Source organism: Pseudoliparis swirei, chromosome 16 (genome assembly GCF_029220125.1).
Source record: "Pseudoliparis swirei isolate HS2019 ecotype Mariana Trench chromosome 16, NWPU_hadal_v1, whole genome shotgun sequence".
Lineage (NCBI taxonomy): Eukaryota > Metazoa > Chordata > Actinopteri > Perciformes > Liparidae > Pseudoliparis > Pseudoliparis swirei.
In genome coordinates, this window is record NC_079403.1 from 6,150,842 (window position 1) to 6,169,632 (window position 18,791).

Sequence of the window (18,791 nt, forward strand, 5' to 3'; positions counted from 1 at the left end):
TGAGAGCCTCTATTTCAACATTATTTCTGTTTATTCTTGTTTATTACACTCATATTACTCACGCTCACCACTAGAGGCCAGTAATGCATCAGCAATTAGATGCTCTCTGTACATAAGTGGTTGAACTTAATATTAATTGTTAATTATTACACTATCATATGGTGAACTGTGTCATAGTGGCGATCGTCAGCGTGCCCTTAAATCCGTCGACATTTTTTTTTTAGCCAAACATAAATAAAGGGAGAAGAAGAACCCCCCCCCCCCCCCCATTGCAACACAAGCAGCATGGAACAACAACAGCAGGAGGGGGGGGGGGGGGGGTGAACTGGTGGTGCCTTTGAAACATAAATAACTGCAATTTCTTTGTATAATTATGCTGCTATACATCTGCCACTGCTGTGGTGTGTGATGTTCTAATGGAGACGTTGTTTGTCAGCCTTTTCAAGTGGAAAACATTTTAATATCACAGTGCTTTGAGCATTGGATGGGAAATATGGAGCTTTAAAAAAATATATATATATATTTTCATATAAGGAAAACGGGGAGAAACGATGTGTTGCAGCAGAGCGGACCCGGATGATTTTTGCACGTTCAGTACTTCTTAACATTTGCTTGAACTAGCCCGGGGTACCAGATGGCTGGAGTTATGAGAGTAAATGCCACGGAGGTCAGAGGACCACGCACACGGTCAGAAAAGTTGATTTAGCATATTTATTTGAAAGTGATTTTTTTTCTCATCCATTTTTTTAATCCAGGCACGTTTGAACATTTGATGAATAAATAGCAGAGTTTGAATTCACAAATATGCCACACATTGTGACGGCTGATGCAGTCCTCTGAATTGAATTTATTTACATTAAGTATTATAACCCCTGAGTCATTTCATTGGAAAGGGATGCAAAGGGAGATTAAACGAGACTTGGAATTTCATAACGTCAAATGGCTTCTTAAAATGAATCCGATTGTTTTTTATTTGTCTTTATAAAGGATGTTCTCTTATAAATAATGTATTTATTTTGGATATTAAATTCATAATTTCAACCCTGATTGGATATTTGGAAGCAGTGTAGAATAAAGAAATGTTATATAACACAATGCAATACCCCACATATTAGTTGTATAAAAATATAAACATATATAATAAATACAAGAACGAATGAAACATGAAGCTCAACATTATTCATGTTTTTAAACATTTTAAGAACGTGTTATATAACATTTATTAATGATCTGTTTATTATTAAATATGATTGTGTGTTATCGAGCATTTATTAAGTGTTCGTTCACTCCAGTTATAGATGCCTTCACAAATATATTAATTCATGCTACGTGTGGGCACAGCTCCACCTGCTGGCAGCAGAACAAAGTGTCGGCTAAATTGCACTGAATTATTGAGAAATGAATATCATTCTGGATTAATGCACGACATTAAAATGTCCCCGGTTATGGATGATATTTATTACTATCAACAAGTTAGGGTCAGTGGCTCAGATATAATCCTTTTTTTAAAAAGTGCTTTAAATCAAGTGTTCATTTGTTCGTAGCCGACCGACGTTAGCGTTTATTCAGGTGAGGCTAGTTACTAGCTAACGTTGGTTGGCTAGCTGACGACGGACAATGTGGAGCAACCTCTACAGCTCACATTTTAAAGCTTGTCTTTTGGAGAAAACACGTGAGAATAAACAGCAGCCACGAGATATTGTTAGAATAAATGAAACCGTGGGTAGATATAATCGCATTTGGCGCAGAGTGGGTCTAAACGTTAACCGCTAGCTTGTTCAGAAAAGGACAGCAGCTGGTCAAGTGAAGACTTTCAGGATTGTCAAATGGATCTGTTTTGTGTTACTTTTCTAGTCTTCCGAACATTTAAAGTGCTTTAACACTCAATTCACACACTGATAACAGGGGCGACCATGCTAAGTGCCACCTGCCCGTCAGGACCATCGAACCATCCGCAGGAACAGCGAATCGGACACCACGACTTGGACTAGCCGGGTATCGAACCGCCGAACCACTGTCTGAGAGGGTTACCACACTAGAAACTGACACAAATTAGGGATTGACTGGTGAAATATCACAGTATTTAAAATTGTAAATCGTTTTTCACAAGTCCAAAGTAGTTGTTGGCCCTTTATCTCATAGCCTATAGTAACTGATAGAAGGAAAGGGTTGAGGTCAAATGTTACAGAGGAGAGGAGCATTAAAAGAAATGTGAAGGGGCCAGACAAGTACCATTTGAAGAGGTAGTTATCCTAAATATGGAAACACGATAATCAGCCCTCTAAGGCTCCTCAAGATTATTCAAATGATCTCAACAGTATTCACATCTGGTGAGTTCGGAGAGCGCCGGGTTTCCGGTGGTTAATTGAGAGCGGCTCAGCATGCAAATCAAACAGCTGTTGTGGTGAGGCGACTAAAGGGTTGTGAACGTGACCTGACCCTGCAGGACCCGCCTCCCACCGCTCCGAGATGTTTACACAAAAAGTGTGAACACGTCGAATGCAAACTAGACGCTAACGGACTGGAGGGAATTGGACCATCAACCGTGTCAGACAGAGTGGTGACCAGTGATCCGTGAGCCTGATCCTAACGGTTTCGTCTGCGTTTAACTCCCATTGTCATGTTCGCGTTATTATTCCAATCATTTTCTCACTTGTTGGAACTTTTCTCTGTCGTCAACTGAGTCTGGCAGAAAAATCAATACTCAATTGTCCTCTGCCAAATACTGTAACAGGTACAATCTCGACCAAATTAAGCCAAGTGGGTAATTTATTGGTGTGTTGATTGCCCGGCTGAAGGGGCTGTTAGTTGGCGGGACTCGTGTGCCATCAGCTGATTTTCAGGTCTTTTCAGCTCCTGTCGGATTCGATCAAAATCCTCCACAAATGCCGCAGAGCAGTTTAAGTCGGCCTATGCGTAGAAACAGGGGTGTGGGGGTGGGGGGGGGTGGTGTGGAACTACTTTAATATTTATACATCTTCAAAGCGCGGGTTCACGGAGTTTTTCGAAGCGCGGGTTCACAGAGTTTTTCGTGGAACGCCGCATCGGCGTGATGGCGGAGGCCAAAGTAAGGGAAGCGGAGCAATGGAGCTTTTCTGTGGATGAATCTGCAATGTGCCTCTAAATATAAGGCACGCTAATGGCGATGATTGTCAGTATTGATGAGAGGGGGGGTGTGTGGGGGGGGAGGACAATCGAAAGTATTTTTCGCCAATCAACTAATTGATTGAGCGTCCGAGAGTTTTCAGCCCGTGCTCTTTAAGCACCGGAGTAGCGGCTGCCACTGCATGCATCATCGTGACAAGAGGAGAGGGACCGGGTTGACACGTCCTCCATCATTTTCCGTGTAAGTGCCTTTTACAAAGAAGAAATGTTCAGACGTGTCTACAGAGAGAGAATTTATAAAAAGGCGTCTGGAGCGAGACCAAGAAGTTACCGTTGAAACTTCGAGAGCCGACACCTGGAGGAGACTACGGCGATTTCGTGGCTCGGGATTTCTGCCCGGCAGGAGCATTCAGAGCTTTTTACTCCCGCGTGCATGAAAAAAAAAGGAGGCGATCGTCTAATCTGTAGAAACGATACTTGATCGAACAGCTTGATTATAATGTATGTATTCAGTAATCAATAATGCAGAGTATATATTGTATGCTAGACTCTGGAATCAATAGCGCTGGGAGTTTAGGAGAGCAAAGAAATGCCCTGAGATACATGCCTTTTGCTTTCGTATACAATTAATGCCTAAGTGTGTCAGTGAGTGTAATGACATTGAACAGAGGACCAACACAAGAGCCCCCCAGATATCCTCTAAGAGTCCATCTTTTCTGGTTCAATAGAGCCAGAAACAAAGCATGCTGCAGAAGACAGAGTCGGCAAATCCTGTGGTTCCGGGCGTATAAAAACCACGGAAAACAACAATAAGCGTAATCAAAATGGAAAAGACTGGAACCCTTTAATTTGTGCTCGTTAGCATCAGCTGTCATCATCAGGAACTAAGAGGCCTGTGGTTTCTGTAAGTAATATAAAGTACAGTTCAGTTCCCTTTCTGGTGAGTGGAAGGGATTATGACAGACAGTAATCTCTACTTCCATTTCTGCTTCTATCAGGGCTTCTTCTTCTCCTCCTCCTCCTCCTCCTGCTGCATTTTGTCAGTTAAAGTCATGTTATGCAAAACATCTGAAGCAAAGCCAAAGAAATTAGCTTGTACTGGCCAGCAGCCATATTGACTCAGGGTGGTAGGGGCTCCCGGTTGTTTTTTTGATGCTCTACTGTATATTACTCTCATAAAAAAATAAAAATAAAATTGAGATGCCTTTCAGCAAAGCGTACGCTGAAGCGATACGCTTCTTCTCTCTGCGGCGGATCGATGCTCATAACCATCCTTGAAGGAAACGAGGGAGCGGGTCCGGACGTCGTAGGGGAAAGATCTTAAAACCCCGAGAGTTTTACGAGACGCAACGCGTGAGCGGTGTCTATCAAAAGCTGCTCAAAAGTGGGAAATCGATAGCGATATTAACAGCACGCTCGCACACAGATATAGACAAAAATCAATAGTGATAATCCTAAGTAATAGCGCTTGAAGCCTTCCTTACATTCATTCTGTCGCCTCTGAGGTTTCCCTGACATCGTAATTGCTCGCCTAAGTGCTCTATTTTCTCGATTAATCTTCTTTGTCTTCCCCGTCCGTCTTTATCGATCTACTAAACACACACTTTTTTTCTACTTTTTTTTTTTATACCGTGAGATTTAATTACATCAGCTGACGCTGTACTTTTTGGCCCCGTAGCATGCACATTTTTTCTTCTTAACAACCAGAAGAAAGACTTTTATTGCCATATTACAGATAGTTATATACATATATGAAATGTATCCTCTGCATTTAACCCATCCTTACTTATTAAGGAGCAGTGGGCTGCAGTGAAGCGCCCGGGGAGCAACTGGGGGGTTCAGGGACTTGCTCATGGACACTTCGACAGGCAACTAATGGGGATAGCGGGGATCGAACCGACTCCCTTGTCCTCATGAGTTAACAGTCCTAAGTAGCTTTAGAACGTGAGCGCATGTGCACGTCCCGGTGGATTATGCTCCTCCGTGGCGTGATGCGCCGGCACATCGCCGCTGGTTTTTCCTCAGTGTCATTCGGCGTGTTTGCGATGTGAAGACGAAGAATCAATATCCTCGCCCCGGCGCCTGTGTAGGCGTTAGTAATTAGCAGTTCCAGCCTCAGACTGGTGGCAGATGGATCAAACTGCGGAGGGGGAAGGTTTCCTATTAGTGGCTAATTTGACAAATAACCATGCAGAATGCACCAGGCTCACCTTGCACTTTGGCACTTTTAATTGACGAGGGTGGCGGAACTCGTGAAAGTTTCAAAAACTCTTAATTGGAGAGCGAAAGGAGGCATCTGGCGAGTGTGGAAATAAATTCTTCCAACTATATGTTTGATACATGTTATTTGAAGAAAAAAACAACAACAAAGAAAACAAGAAATTACAATTTGATGAAGAATATATTCACATTTTGTGATTTGAATGCTGAATTATAAATGAGGGTAAAGTATCTGTTGCTTAGAGATACTGGACATACATAGACGAATAACAGATAGGAGAAATATTTGTAAAATATCTGAAAGAAATGTCACCCATTTTAAACTAGCTACTCGCCACCAGCGGAGGTTGGGAAGTGTTTGGATCCCAGCAGAGGAATAATCCGGCACATGATTTACCCCAAAATGGTAAATTATCATTTTTACACTGCGTTTAATGTACTGATTAAACTAAAAAGCTCATATGTTTTCATCAGTCCGCTTTAATGATACCAGAAAGAGTTGACTTGTTTTTCGGTCAGAGCAAGGCTAGCTGTTTCCCCCTGTTTCCAGTGTTTGTGCTAAGCTAGGCTAACCGGCTGCTGGTTCCTTCTTCCTCTTGGGGAGAAAGCCGATGAGCTCATGACCCCTACGACGTTTAAGACAATCAGGAGTTTGTAACCCCCTTTCAACGGACCTCCAATGTCAAAACGAGATGTTTCTGTGAATAATAAACAACGCGATGACGACGCATCTGAGCAAGCGTTATTATTTTAACCGCATCTTCGATTTGGCCCCTTTATGTTTGGCTTCTGACAGACAACACTTGGCAGACATTAAGCATCTTATTAAACTCCCAAAAAAACAGATCTTAAGCAGATCTTTCATTTCCGCAGAAAAAGAAAAGAAAGAAGTCTCGTTTAAATCCTCAAACCACGATGTGGAGCAGCCGCGTGGGCGGCCGGCTACAGGCTGCGTCACCTTGTGTCACCCGTGTGACTGGAAACCAGTCACCACCTCCCCTCCCCCATCCGGAGAGAAGGGCGTCATCACGCGCGGGGTAGTGGCCACGGCCCGGCAGCAGGGGGCGCCACCCAAAGGCATTTTGAATAATCTATTGCAACCGACTCCACATTTGCATATCAGGGCACTTCCAAGTCGGCCGGGGCCTCTTATGATTCGCTCCCCTCTGCCGGGCGGTGTTGTTCCTGGAATGAAACGGGGTCGGATAATAAGCTTGTTGGAATGCGAGTCCCCTCATGCATCTTTAAGGCCCGCCGTGTCATAAAAAAAAGAGAAATGGATAAAAATCGACGCCGTCAGACAGTCGAATGACTTTGCCGTTTCATTCCAAACGACAGCGGGGGAGGGGGAGGGGCCACGAGGAGATACCTGACAGGGCTCTAAATTGCGAAGAAGACTGATACGAGTGTGAATTTAACAATTGCCAGTTCGAATGTAGAAGAGAGGGGGGTTGTGTGCAGCGAGGCGGCCCCTCCATGCTCTCTGCCTCTTACCCACCGCACATGGATCCAGTGATGGATAAAAGCCTCTGAAGGATTCCAGGACGAGTGTGTTTTGAAAGAGTTGCTCACGAAAACCTTTTCGCATATCGACATCGAGCTCCTCAAATCGGTCAACTTTGTACTTTTACAACTCGGACACACAACTTTTTTTGTTCCCAGAAGGCTTTGCAGCGGATCATAAAGATGACGGTTCGGATCGGATCGCGGCACAAAAGAATGAAAAGGGGGCAAATATATCACTTTAAGAGATCGCTGATCATGTTTTTCTCTTCTTCTTGGGGCTGTCGATACTTTTAGATCATGGATGATCCATATTAGAAGATACAAATCCTTTTGTTGGTTAGCAGCTGGTCTACAAGGATCATTTAAACCTTTTAACGTTGTTATTGTCCTTTAGAGTGTTTCTTCAGAAAGGCACACAATTCAAATGATTAGGAAATAAAAGAAAGTATGTTCATAGATTGAAACAAATCTTGTCTTTAGTAGTTTTAATATAGTATTAAACAAACTATTACATACAGGTCATGTCTCAAATATCTTTTTATGTTGCTGTGAAAACACCCTCCTTGAAACAACTGTATTTATTCTAGTTAAGAGATAACGTGTGAACACATCACGATAACGTTATCATTCTCAATAAAGAGCAGAATAACCGTTTAAATGTTCCTGCCAACGTTATCTGGACAACATACGCCCGTATGCCACAGAGGAACATCTCATTCCACATCCACTGGCAGCAATCTGCCGCTATAATAGCCTCCGCTATCACTATTTCATAACCCGTCTGCAGGGATTTACTCCCATTCGGCCAAAAGAGCATTAGTGAGGTCGGTCACAGAGGTTGAAGGTGGCCGATGAGGTCCGGCGTTGCAGTTCATCTCAGACGTGTTTGATGGGGTTGCGGTCAGGCCAGTCAACTTCTGCTCGTGTAATTGGAAAGAAACCAACTTCTGTGTTGGGGCCCCAAAAAAAGCAGACTTTAGTCTCTAAACTATCGTATCCTGGGCCGTTGATGTTTCCCTTCCAAACAAAGCGCACGTGATTCATGATTCACGGGTTTTATTTGGCACATGCGAATGCAACATGTGCTGTGAAACAGCAGGGCGACACACACACACACACACACCAGTGGCGGCTGGTGATTTTGGGGGGGGGGGGGGGGGCAGTTGGGCGACGCGGTTTAAATAGCACTCAACAATGAGAAGAAAAGAGGTTTTGAGTAGAATATTGTAAAAAACAAAGCTTTATTTCAAGAAAACACTGTGCTCAATACTCTCCAATAACAACTATCAACACACTGTAACTTTGGGCATGAGAGGTTCAGAGCAGCTTTAAGAAACATTGGGCTGGGTTTCAGAGGTTTGCAAAATAAAAGAGTTTCACCCTCACATGAAAGAGGTTCAGAGCAGAATAGAGTCAGAGAGATCACATGTTACATTGGGTGACAGAGTAGACCCACTACTGTAAAGACAAGTAGCCCTCCTCTCTTTAAAGTTGGCAAACTTCTCAATAACTCTCTGGTTAAAGTCAATCATGTCTGTGACGAGCCTGTTTCCATTATTCTGGAGGGAATGTGTCTGTTTTTCAGAACTTCTTCGTTGTGTTTCGATGCCAGTTCGGTCTCCTTCTGCTGCTCTGCTCTGCAAACAGGGTTAGCTTCAGGCTGTTAGCGAGTTAGCTTCATGCTGTTAGCTAGATAACTGCGGCAAGATTCGTGCTTTACACTTGTCTGAAGCTCTTTAGATCCCTCACCCCGTTGTAGTCCAGAGAGTTTCAGTCCCAGGACTTTGGAACAACAGACAGGAGAAACTAAACAGCGCATTACTCACTGAGCCTCCAGCTGACAGCTCCGTTAGCTACCTGCTCCCGTAGCTCCGTGGAGCTCTCTGGCTGAGGGAACGATACGTCTCTGATCTGCCGAATAGTCCAGTCACGTGAAATAATAAAACGATGTCATTGGCCAGAGCGCACATTTTTGTGCCCCAAGATTCACGTTTCATCCGCCAATGAGAAGCCGTCCTTGCCGAAACGACTGTGAAATGTTTGCTGCTCGCGCACACACACGTTTGGCCGGTGCCCCGAAAATGGGGAGGGGCTTCTCTCCGTGATAATGAGTGGCAATATATTATATTTTTTCACCTTAACTTAAGTGGTTGTTGACAGGCTGATGGTCTCCCACACACATTTAGCGCGTCAACACGGTATATTTACTATTTAAATGATTTGGCATATAATGTTTTTTGACAGGATGTATTTTTTTTTCATCTCAAAATTTTAAGAGAGGCGGCGCCCTAGCGCCCTCTATGGACGCACCGCCACTGACACACACACACACACACACTCTTTAAGGTTGGAGTGAAATAAAGAATAATAGTAAGAATAGGGTGCGAAAACGATGAAGACCATATTAAATATAATATAAGATCTAATTCAAAATAGATACAAACATATGTCATGTACGGCTTATGAAGATTACATTGTGCGCAGGGTACAGATGGTGGGCTGTGCAATTTTTTATATATAAAAAAATGTAGAATATATTATTGTCACAGTTTTAAGACAAATTATACAATGATATTATTGAACCAGATATACAAAAGGCAGCTCTTTTGTACAAAGCGTTGACCATGTAGTCCACTTACAATGTACACAGGTACAACGGGAAACTAAGCATCTACATGTCAGGTGTCTATATTAAGTAGGTTTTATGCGCGTTTACACTACCGTTCAAGTTTGGGGTCACCCAGACAATTTTGTGTTTTCCATTAAAACTCACTTTTATTTATCAAATGAATTGTAAAATGAATATAAAATATAGTCAAGACATTGACAAAGTTAGAAATAATGATTTTTATTTGAAATATTACTTTTGTTTTTCAAACTTGTCGCTCAAAGGAAGGCCAGTTTTATTGCTTCTCTTACCAGCATAACTGTTTTCAGCTGCGCTCACATAAAAAGGGTATTCAAGCATTTTCTACCCCTCCGTTAGTCTTCTAAGGCGATAACACAATGTACCATTAGAACACAGGAGATGGGCCTCAAGACACCTCTGTCGAGACTTCATTAAACACCAGAGAATACTCATTTACCACATTAACTATGTATAGAGTGTATTTAATGTAATGTTATCTTCATTGAAAAAAACTGTGCTTTACTTTGAAAAATAAGGACATTTAAACAATATTTTTCTTTTTCTAAGTGACCCCAAACTTTTGAAGGGTGGTGTATTTTGAAGTACCTCTTAAATAAGAATCTATATGGATTTCACACGATTGACAATTTCATGGTCAGATGTATAGAATCCTTATGTCTTGAACATTGTGGTTTTTCACTAATTGTATCTCCTCTGAAGTTATTCCTGCCTCAAGTTGTCTGCCAAGGGGGAAAAATAAACTTATCAAGCGTAATATAGCATGAACAAAATAAAATAAGCAAAGAAACACACAACAAACACTGTTGTCATCTCTTTTGAAGCTGCTTCACACACACATCGCCCACGCAACACATTCACGGTTTGGGTATTTGGCAGTAAAACGCGATGTAAGTGTCCGGGTCAAAGGGTCAACGTGAGAGCCAACAGAAGCAGGATGGCGCTCCGCTAAATAGCTCATTTAACTCGCCGCCCTGTTTCTGTTGCTTGGATACGGTGCGATGCTAATTAGAAGTTTTTGTAATTCTCATGCTCTCCCGTTGAACTGCGTTTCTCACACCGGGCCTCGGCGTGCTCTCACGAGCCAAAGCCTCTTAGCTATCAGCTAACAGGTCCTGTCTGACTGATCCACAAGAAAGAACAATCCACCCCTGGACAGATGTTCCACGTTGGATTAAATACTGTTTTTAATAACTGGGTTTATGGCCTGCATTGGTTTGTTTTAGCAACATGCTAATACCTCAACTACCCAGCATGCTCCTGGCTATTCTGCTCAAGGAGGTGAGACTTCGCTAATAAACTGTTCGCTACTTCTGCGAGATTTCTTCGGTTTTCACAATAAAATGATTTTCACAATAAAACGTTATTTTATGGGGACATAATTATAGATAAGCATATATTTATAATAAACATACATATATTATATAAAGCATATTGTTCCAGTGACTTTCTTCTATGTTTTCCTAATAAATTCTTCATAATATCCATTAATTATCATATCTTTCTTATTTATCAATTTAAAACTAGACCTTCTTTAATATAAATGTGCAAGTAATGATTAAAAGAAAAATGTCAACTCTACAACGCCAAATTGCAGAAATTGCATGTTGTGGATGGGAGATGATCACGGACCAACAACCTCTCTGCAGATACCTCTCTATTACTTCTTATTTTGATTATATTAATATATTAAATCATCATGGAGCATTATTTCACCCGTTTTTTAAAATTAATTCATTGCAAACAATAAACTCCTTTATAGTTCTTGACAGCCAGAATGGTGCTCCCGGGATTGGAGCTCCTCTAGGATTAGGATGAACTCTCTCAAAGTTTTGCTCTTTGAATTAAGTTCCCCTCCCCTCTGCAGCAGCCTCTCACCAGGCGGCTGCTCCAGCAGGCTAATTGGCCTCCGGGTTGACGTGCCGTGTTTACCAGCGGCCATCCGCGAAACCCGGAAGATTCGGTTTATGGGAAAGGGGGTGCAGCGGCTCCCCTCCCGCCAGCAGCTCCGGCTAACGGCATGGACGGCCAGTCCTTGTAACTGTCTCATCCGCCGCAGCGCCTGGTGGCAGGGACTCGGGATCTAGATTATTTTATTCTGTGTCCACGTCAGGTGACTTGAACCCAAAAATGGAAGAAAAATTAATTCTGGACCACTGATGGAAGACATGACTGATGTAAAAACATGTTTGATAGTGTAGGTTGTAGTGGATGTTATGTATACTTACACATGTAAATAAGGAAGTCTTATTTTTTAAATGGATACATACAGAAACATATGATAAATAGGGAATATTATGAGGAATATTAAGACGAATGTATTGTGAATTTTATGTAAAGCATAACATTTTTTATTATTATTGTAACTGTATGTGATGACAAATGTAATAATGTGTATGACGCATGAGAATGATTTAGTTGTTGTTGTTTAAAGATGATAGTTAGAATGGATGCCGGTTGAAAGCTGAGACGTTACTTTTATTTTGAAGGCAAGATATGATTTTATCTTATCCTGAAGGAACTTCCGCTCCTTGACCGGAAGTGTGACGTTTGACGCCGCCATTTTGAATAATTATCTTGGCGAAACAGAACATTGTCTGGCTCACATATAAAAAGCACACTTCATATACATCGCAATCAAATAGCTAATAATGTGTTAAAAACATTAAACACAAAATACCGTATTGCTAACGCTATAGTCAGACGTAGTAGCTCCACAAGCTACGTAGAACCCCATGAAATACATTTATACTATTTACTCTTGTCTCATAACTCCAGGGATTACATAGAAATTAAGATATTTTGCCGTTAAAATCCATTTTAAATACTGGCCTACAACATTATTAACATTTATGCAAATTGCAACACCGGAAATTCTTTAAAAAGTAAATGATATATGTAAAAACAGATTGGAGATGGATTGAGATCAGTGCGTGGCAGTTAAGGATGAGTGCATTAGTTGTTATCAATGGGGAACGATTATCTTTGTGAAGTTTTTATGACCTTAACAAGGACAATTAGTCAACGTCAGATGACACTATAGCTATGGGCAGATCATAATTAATGAATGCACACTTTTTTTTTGTGATTCATAAATACATCTTTGTGATTTATATATAAAAAATCCCCCCAAACATTGTTTACTGCACACAAAGTTATTTGCAAAATCCTCGTATAAAAAAACCAGGATTCACAAAACTATGACTTTCAATTTAATTCTGAACACACATTTCATAATTTCTAACAATAAATATTTTGTTATGTTTATTTTGTTTATATTTATACATAATGAGAACTAATGTGTGGATTGAAATGTACTCTTAGCGGAGAGTCACTTGTGAATCCGTCAGCATGCTTTCATTCATGCGTTATTAATTTCAAGACGACGTGCTCGTCTCTCGGCGGACCAGACATCCATTGAAACTGTGCTCTGATTAATATTTTATGTTTATTTGCCAACTTCTCGGGGAGCGCGGACATCTTAATCTGTTACACGGTGTTCTCTCCTGCCGGGCTTTGAGCGCCGCTATTAGTCGCTATGAATGACTCTCTTTGATGGAGAGCTGTTGCCTCCAAAAGTGCCGTAGAATCCTTTTGTCTGTGAACTAGACAGACACACTCGTGGTTTCAAACGGGCATTTGTTTCAATTATCCGAGATAGAGCGAGAAGCTGCGCCATCGCTTCCCTTGAATCTTCCTTCTCTGATTCAATGAGGAGCCAGATGGAGAGAGAGAGAGAGAGATTTTTTTTTGATTTTGAAAAAAACTTTATTTCAAACTGTGCACCACATAAACCAAATTGCAGTGGTGTATAGTAACGAAGTAGAAGTACTTCGTTACTTTACTTAAGTAGTTTTTTTGGGTATCTGTACTTTATTTTACTACTTATATTTCTGTTTACTTTTACTTTTACTTCACTACATTTTGCAATGAAAACTTGTACTTTTACTCCGATACATTTCCCCTGAAACTGTATCGTTACTCGTTACTACGGAAAAAAATAATCAAGAGAAACATCGGGGACTGTTGTGGAACACACCGCAGCGCACCTGAACGCAGCACGAGCACCAGGTTGGGATCAGTGGTCCTTGCCGCGTGTTTTCTCTTCCCAGTGATGCCCAGGATGCGAGCGAGCGGCTACAGATACGACTCATTTCATGTGGAGCAGCAATGGAAGCTACTCGAACAACCACGGGGACCAAGATCAACGTCCGTGGCCATATTTGGGCGAACTCTTTTCTTTTGTCGGAGTGAAAGTTCCTTCCTACCGGATGAAGTGCCTCTTATGCCGACCGAAAGCTACGGAGATATGGCCTTCAACAACTCACCAACCTCAGGAAACACATTGAGGTAAATTAAGATGAATCCCATGAGCCGCAACGTTAATGTTTAGTCATCATAAACCTGTTAAGATATCTAGCAGTGTTGCCCACAGGATTGTAGTAAGTTATATCTTTGGCAGGAGGGGGGAGGCAGGTGTCTGATTGTCCTACACATGTTGTATGTTAGGCTAACGTTCGCTAGCTATCGTCAATTAAATGAGACAATTAGCGTGAGTGGAGTAGACGGATCTCTAGCGAGTTAATGAGCTGAAGAAGTGTTTTGACAGTTGTGAAAATGTGTTGATTTGAGTCGTCTTAGCTATAATATAATGCAAATCATTACAGCATTATTATAATTATTTGTATTAATATTATAAGAGTGACGGTCCAGTAATGGCGACGATATTGATTTGGGACTGTTGTTGTGTTTAACTACAGAGATACAAGTACATATTCACAAATCAACTCTGGATGCACGGACAGTGCATGAAACTAAATGTATAAACCTCAAATTAAAACTAACTATTTTGTACAAAACTTTAGGTTGGGGTCATGACATGTTAGGAAGTGTTATTAATTCTATCATGTCTGTAATACTCTCACTTTATTTCAGGAATGGACTACATCAAGCAGCACATGGAAGAACCCTCCCTGCAGCTATGTGATGCCACCAGGTCCAGTTCATCTGATGAAGAGGACTTCTTCTTCGTCATCTCAAGCCATGACAGCAACAAACAGCTGGAAGGAGACGTGGATCACGTTGACTTGCTGAAATGCTTCCCAACTGTGTGCTGCTGTCTGTGAAGCTAGACACACTCTACCTGCACCAGGGCCTGTGAAGCTAGACACACTCTACCTGCATCAGGGCCTGTGAAGCTAGACACACTCTACCTGCATCAGGGCCTGTGAAGCTAGACACACTCTACCTGCATCAGGGCCTGTGAAGCTAGACACACTCTACCTGCATCAGGGCCTGTGAAGCTAGACACACTCTACCTGCACCAGGGCCTGTGAAGCTAGACACACTCTACCTGCATCAGGGCCTGTGAAGCTAGACACACTCTACCTGCATCAGGGCCTGTGAAGCTAGACACACTCTACCTGCACCATCAGGGCCTGTGAAGCTAGACACACTCTACCTGCATCAGGGCCTGTGAAGCTAGACACACTCTACCTGCACCACCAGGGCCTGTGAAGCTAGACACACTCTACCTGCACCAGGGCCTGTGAAGCTAGACACACTCTACCTGCATCAGGGCCTGTGAAGCTAGACACACTCTACCTGCACCAGGGCCTGTGAAGCTAGACACACTCTACCTGCACCAGGGCCTGTGAAGTTAGACACACTCTACCTGCATCAGGGTCTGTGAAGCTAGACACACTCTACCTGCATCAGGGCCTGTGAAACTAGACACACTCTACCTGCATCATCAGGGCCTGTGAAACTAGACACACTCTACCTGCACCATCAGGGCCTGTGAAGCTAGACACACTCTACCTGCACCATCAGGGCCTGTGAACGGCTCTTCAGCATCGCAGGACTCGTCTTCAGCCCCAGAAGAGCGACACTGAAATCTGTCTATTTTGAAAATCAACTTCTTTTGAAGATGAACAATAAATGTTTCACTTTAAAGTGATGATTTTGGTTGTTACTTTTGGTTCTGCTTTTTCTGTGTTAATCGTGTTTTTATATTTAAGTAATTTCATAGTATTCATATATTGCTAAGTTCATCCTAGCTCACACTCCTTGTTCATGGCGGCCACAGCACCCAAACAAATAAACTTCATAATTCTCAAAATTCTGACCTTGTTTTTTTTATTAACAGCATTTACTTTTACTTTCAATACTTAAGTACATTTAATATCAGAAAATTACTTTTGATACTTAAGTACAAAAAAAATCAGATACTTTAATACTTTTACTCAAGTAGTATTCTCATAGGTGACTTTTACTTTTACTTGAGTAATTTTCCAGTCAAGTATCTTTACTTTTACTCAAGTATGACTTTTGGGTACTTTATACACCACTGCCAAATTGCAATCAACACCAAACATTTTAACTGCAGCACCAATCCTGAAAAAGAAAATTGTTCATGGTGCTCAGGTTCTTTTATAACAAAAAACAAAAACTGCTCCCTGAGGCCAGGAGGTGTTCCTGCCCTCAGTCGATCTCGCCTCTCGCCCTCTTCTCCTCGTCCTCCACCAGCAGCACCTTCTTGAGGTCGCACAGGATCTTCTTCAACCTGAAGAACTCCTGCTGCGTGAAGGCTCCTCTCTCGTCCCTCATTGTGAGGAAGGTGGCAGAGAGGAAGAATTTGTCCTGGCAGAAGTAGTCCTTCACCTTCACATGCCACATCTGCTTTGTCTTGCGGAGGAAGTCTTTCAACTCCTCCACACTGTAGTGTGGAAGAGGGATGTATTCCCCCTCCTCCGAGCTGTACTCTGGCTCCGCCCCTCTCCTCTTCGACCTCCGTCTGCCCGCCGTCACCTTCTTGGCCTGTGGGTTTCTCCTTCCTCCTACTCTTCCTCTTTAGCCGGGGGACTCTGAGGCTCTCCTCCCCCTCCATGTCCACCTCACTGTCCGACAGCACCACCTCTCTGGCACCTGCCCCCCTCTCTTCTTCTGACTCTCCTTTGTCCTCCTCTTCAACTTGTCGGGCCACCTCAGCCCCAGCCCCACCCTCTTCTCCTCTCCTCCTCACCCTCCTGGTCTGCACCAGCCCCTCCCTCCTCTCTCCTCCTCTTCTACCTCCTCACCCTCACCCTGCTGGCCTGTGACCGTCCCCCTCTCCTCCTCACCTTGTTGGACTGGACCAGTGCCCCTCCTCTTCCTCCTCCACAACCTGCTGGGCACCCCGTCTCTGCCTGCTCTCCCTCCTCATCCTGCTGGGAGCCCCCAGTTCCTGCCTGCTCCCTCTCCTCCCCCCTCTGGGTACCTGCAGTCCCTGGTTGCTCCCCCCCTGCTGTGCACCCCCCGTGCCCTCCGCACCCCCCTGGTTCTGCCCCCGAGGAGCCGCCCTGCTGGTGTTCTGCTCAGCAGCTCTCCACCGGTGACAGTCCCTGGCTATGTGCCCCTCTCGCCCGCAGATGAAGCACTTCCCGTTCCCTGAGGAGATGTATATTGGGTAGTTGTGCTCGGCCACCCTGATGAACACCCGGAGGCAGAGCTCTTCTCCCCTTTTATTTAGGATCATAGAGAGATGCCTCCGGTGGGACCACACGTGCCTCATCTGGGAGGATTTCCACCCTGAGGGGGTCTTCTTCAACCGGGACACCACCTTCCCGTGCTTTACCAGCTCCTTCAAAATCACCTCCTCTTTTATAAAAGGAGGCACGTTGGCCACAGTGACCCTGACCGACGGTGTGGCCAGCAGTCACACGTCCTCTCACGCTGAGAGAGAGAGAGAGCGAGAGCGAGAGAGGAGGCTTTTATAGTTTTGGAGTCCAAAAACGAAGTCACAGCTTGAGTGTCACATGACCTTGTGAAGAGGAAATATAGGTGAAATACCAATTTTAGGGTCACCAATTGTAGCTGAATTTAATTTTGTTAGTATAAAAAAAAGTATATATATATATATATACTGTATATATATACTTTTTTCTTCTTTTCATGAAATGTTTGGTGGAGTTTCCTAGATATATCGAGATACAGTATATATATCTATAGATCTATATCTATAGATATAGATCTATATATATACATATATATACAGATATGTCTAGGAAATTCCAATATTAAATATCTAGGAAATAAATATATATATACATATATATATATATGAAATTCTACCAAACATGTCTTGAAAAGAAGAAGAAAGTCTGCAAATTAATGAGAACACGCACCTCCGTGTCCTGTGGGATTTGCACCATAATTCAGTAAGTCTTGAATTATGATATTTTACAGACCGCAAGAACTGCACATGCTCAGCAGGAACAAGAACCTCATTTCAAATTAAAAGTAAAGGAGCGAAGCTTCGGATGAATGACGGCCCGAAACGCAACCGCCTCAGAATGCAGAATCTTAGCCTTTCTTCCCTTGTTTGTGTCACCAGTGAGTCCACTTTCTTGCTGCTAATACCCAATTAGGGAGATGATTATTGATCGGGGTGTTGAAAGTTGACTGCTAATCTCCCCCCTCTCAGGTTGAGGCAATCAATAGGTGAGTGTAATGAGCAACCTGGTTTCTCAGTGCTAATAAATATAATTAGATTTATACTGGATACAGATTTGTAATGCAGTTGATGGAGGATTTGAGGTGCCATGGAATACCTCCAGTATTTTCTTATCTTGTATTTCCGAGGTGCGTGAAAAAGGTCATTTCACACCAAAAAGTTTGTGTTGCTATTGGCATGTAAAAGTGAACAAAAGCCACTTCAGACCCTTCTGTTCCCTCTACATATGAAGCCACCTTTGAAGTTTCAGACTTCTGCTTGGATTTAAAATGTCTAGACCCTTGGGTGCTAATAAACAAACAGTGATTAGGAGCGAAGGTAAGCTAAGGCCACCAATAGCTACGGAACAGCATGATTATGGCTGATTACTCCCAGAAGGCAATTCCCTCCACGCCTCCTTTTTTTTTTTTCCAACTTGGTTATGATGAAAGTGGCTCATGAATGAATGACTGGTTGTTTGTTGTGGACCCTGTCAAGGGCGGCTAAACAGTCAAAAGAGCAATTTGGGGGGCTATTATTGCTAAAAAAAAGGAATTTGCTCTTCAAGGACGTGAAATTGCTCTTGACATTCGGGTCCGACACCATCCGTGCCTTGATTAGAGCAACAAAAAACATTGTTTTTGTTTGTTTTAGTTGCCATAAAGAAGCCAGAGTCTTCCTGTTGTCCTGTAACACACACTTATTATACAACCCAGGAATATAATGTGTAATATAGTGTTAGGAAAATGTCATGTTTTGCCTCTTGGTTGTCACTTTCCTCTCTGAAAGGATGCGGCGCTGTGTCACGACGCCGTCTCTGTGGGCCAAGGCTCGGTTTTC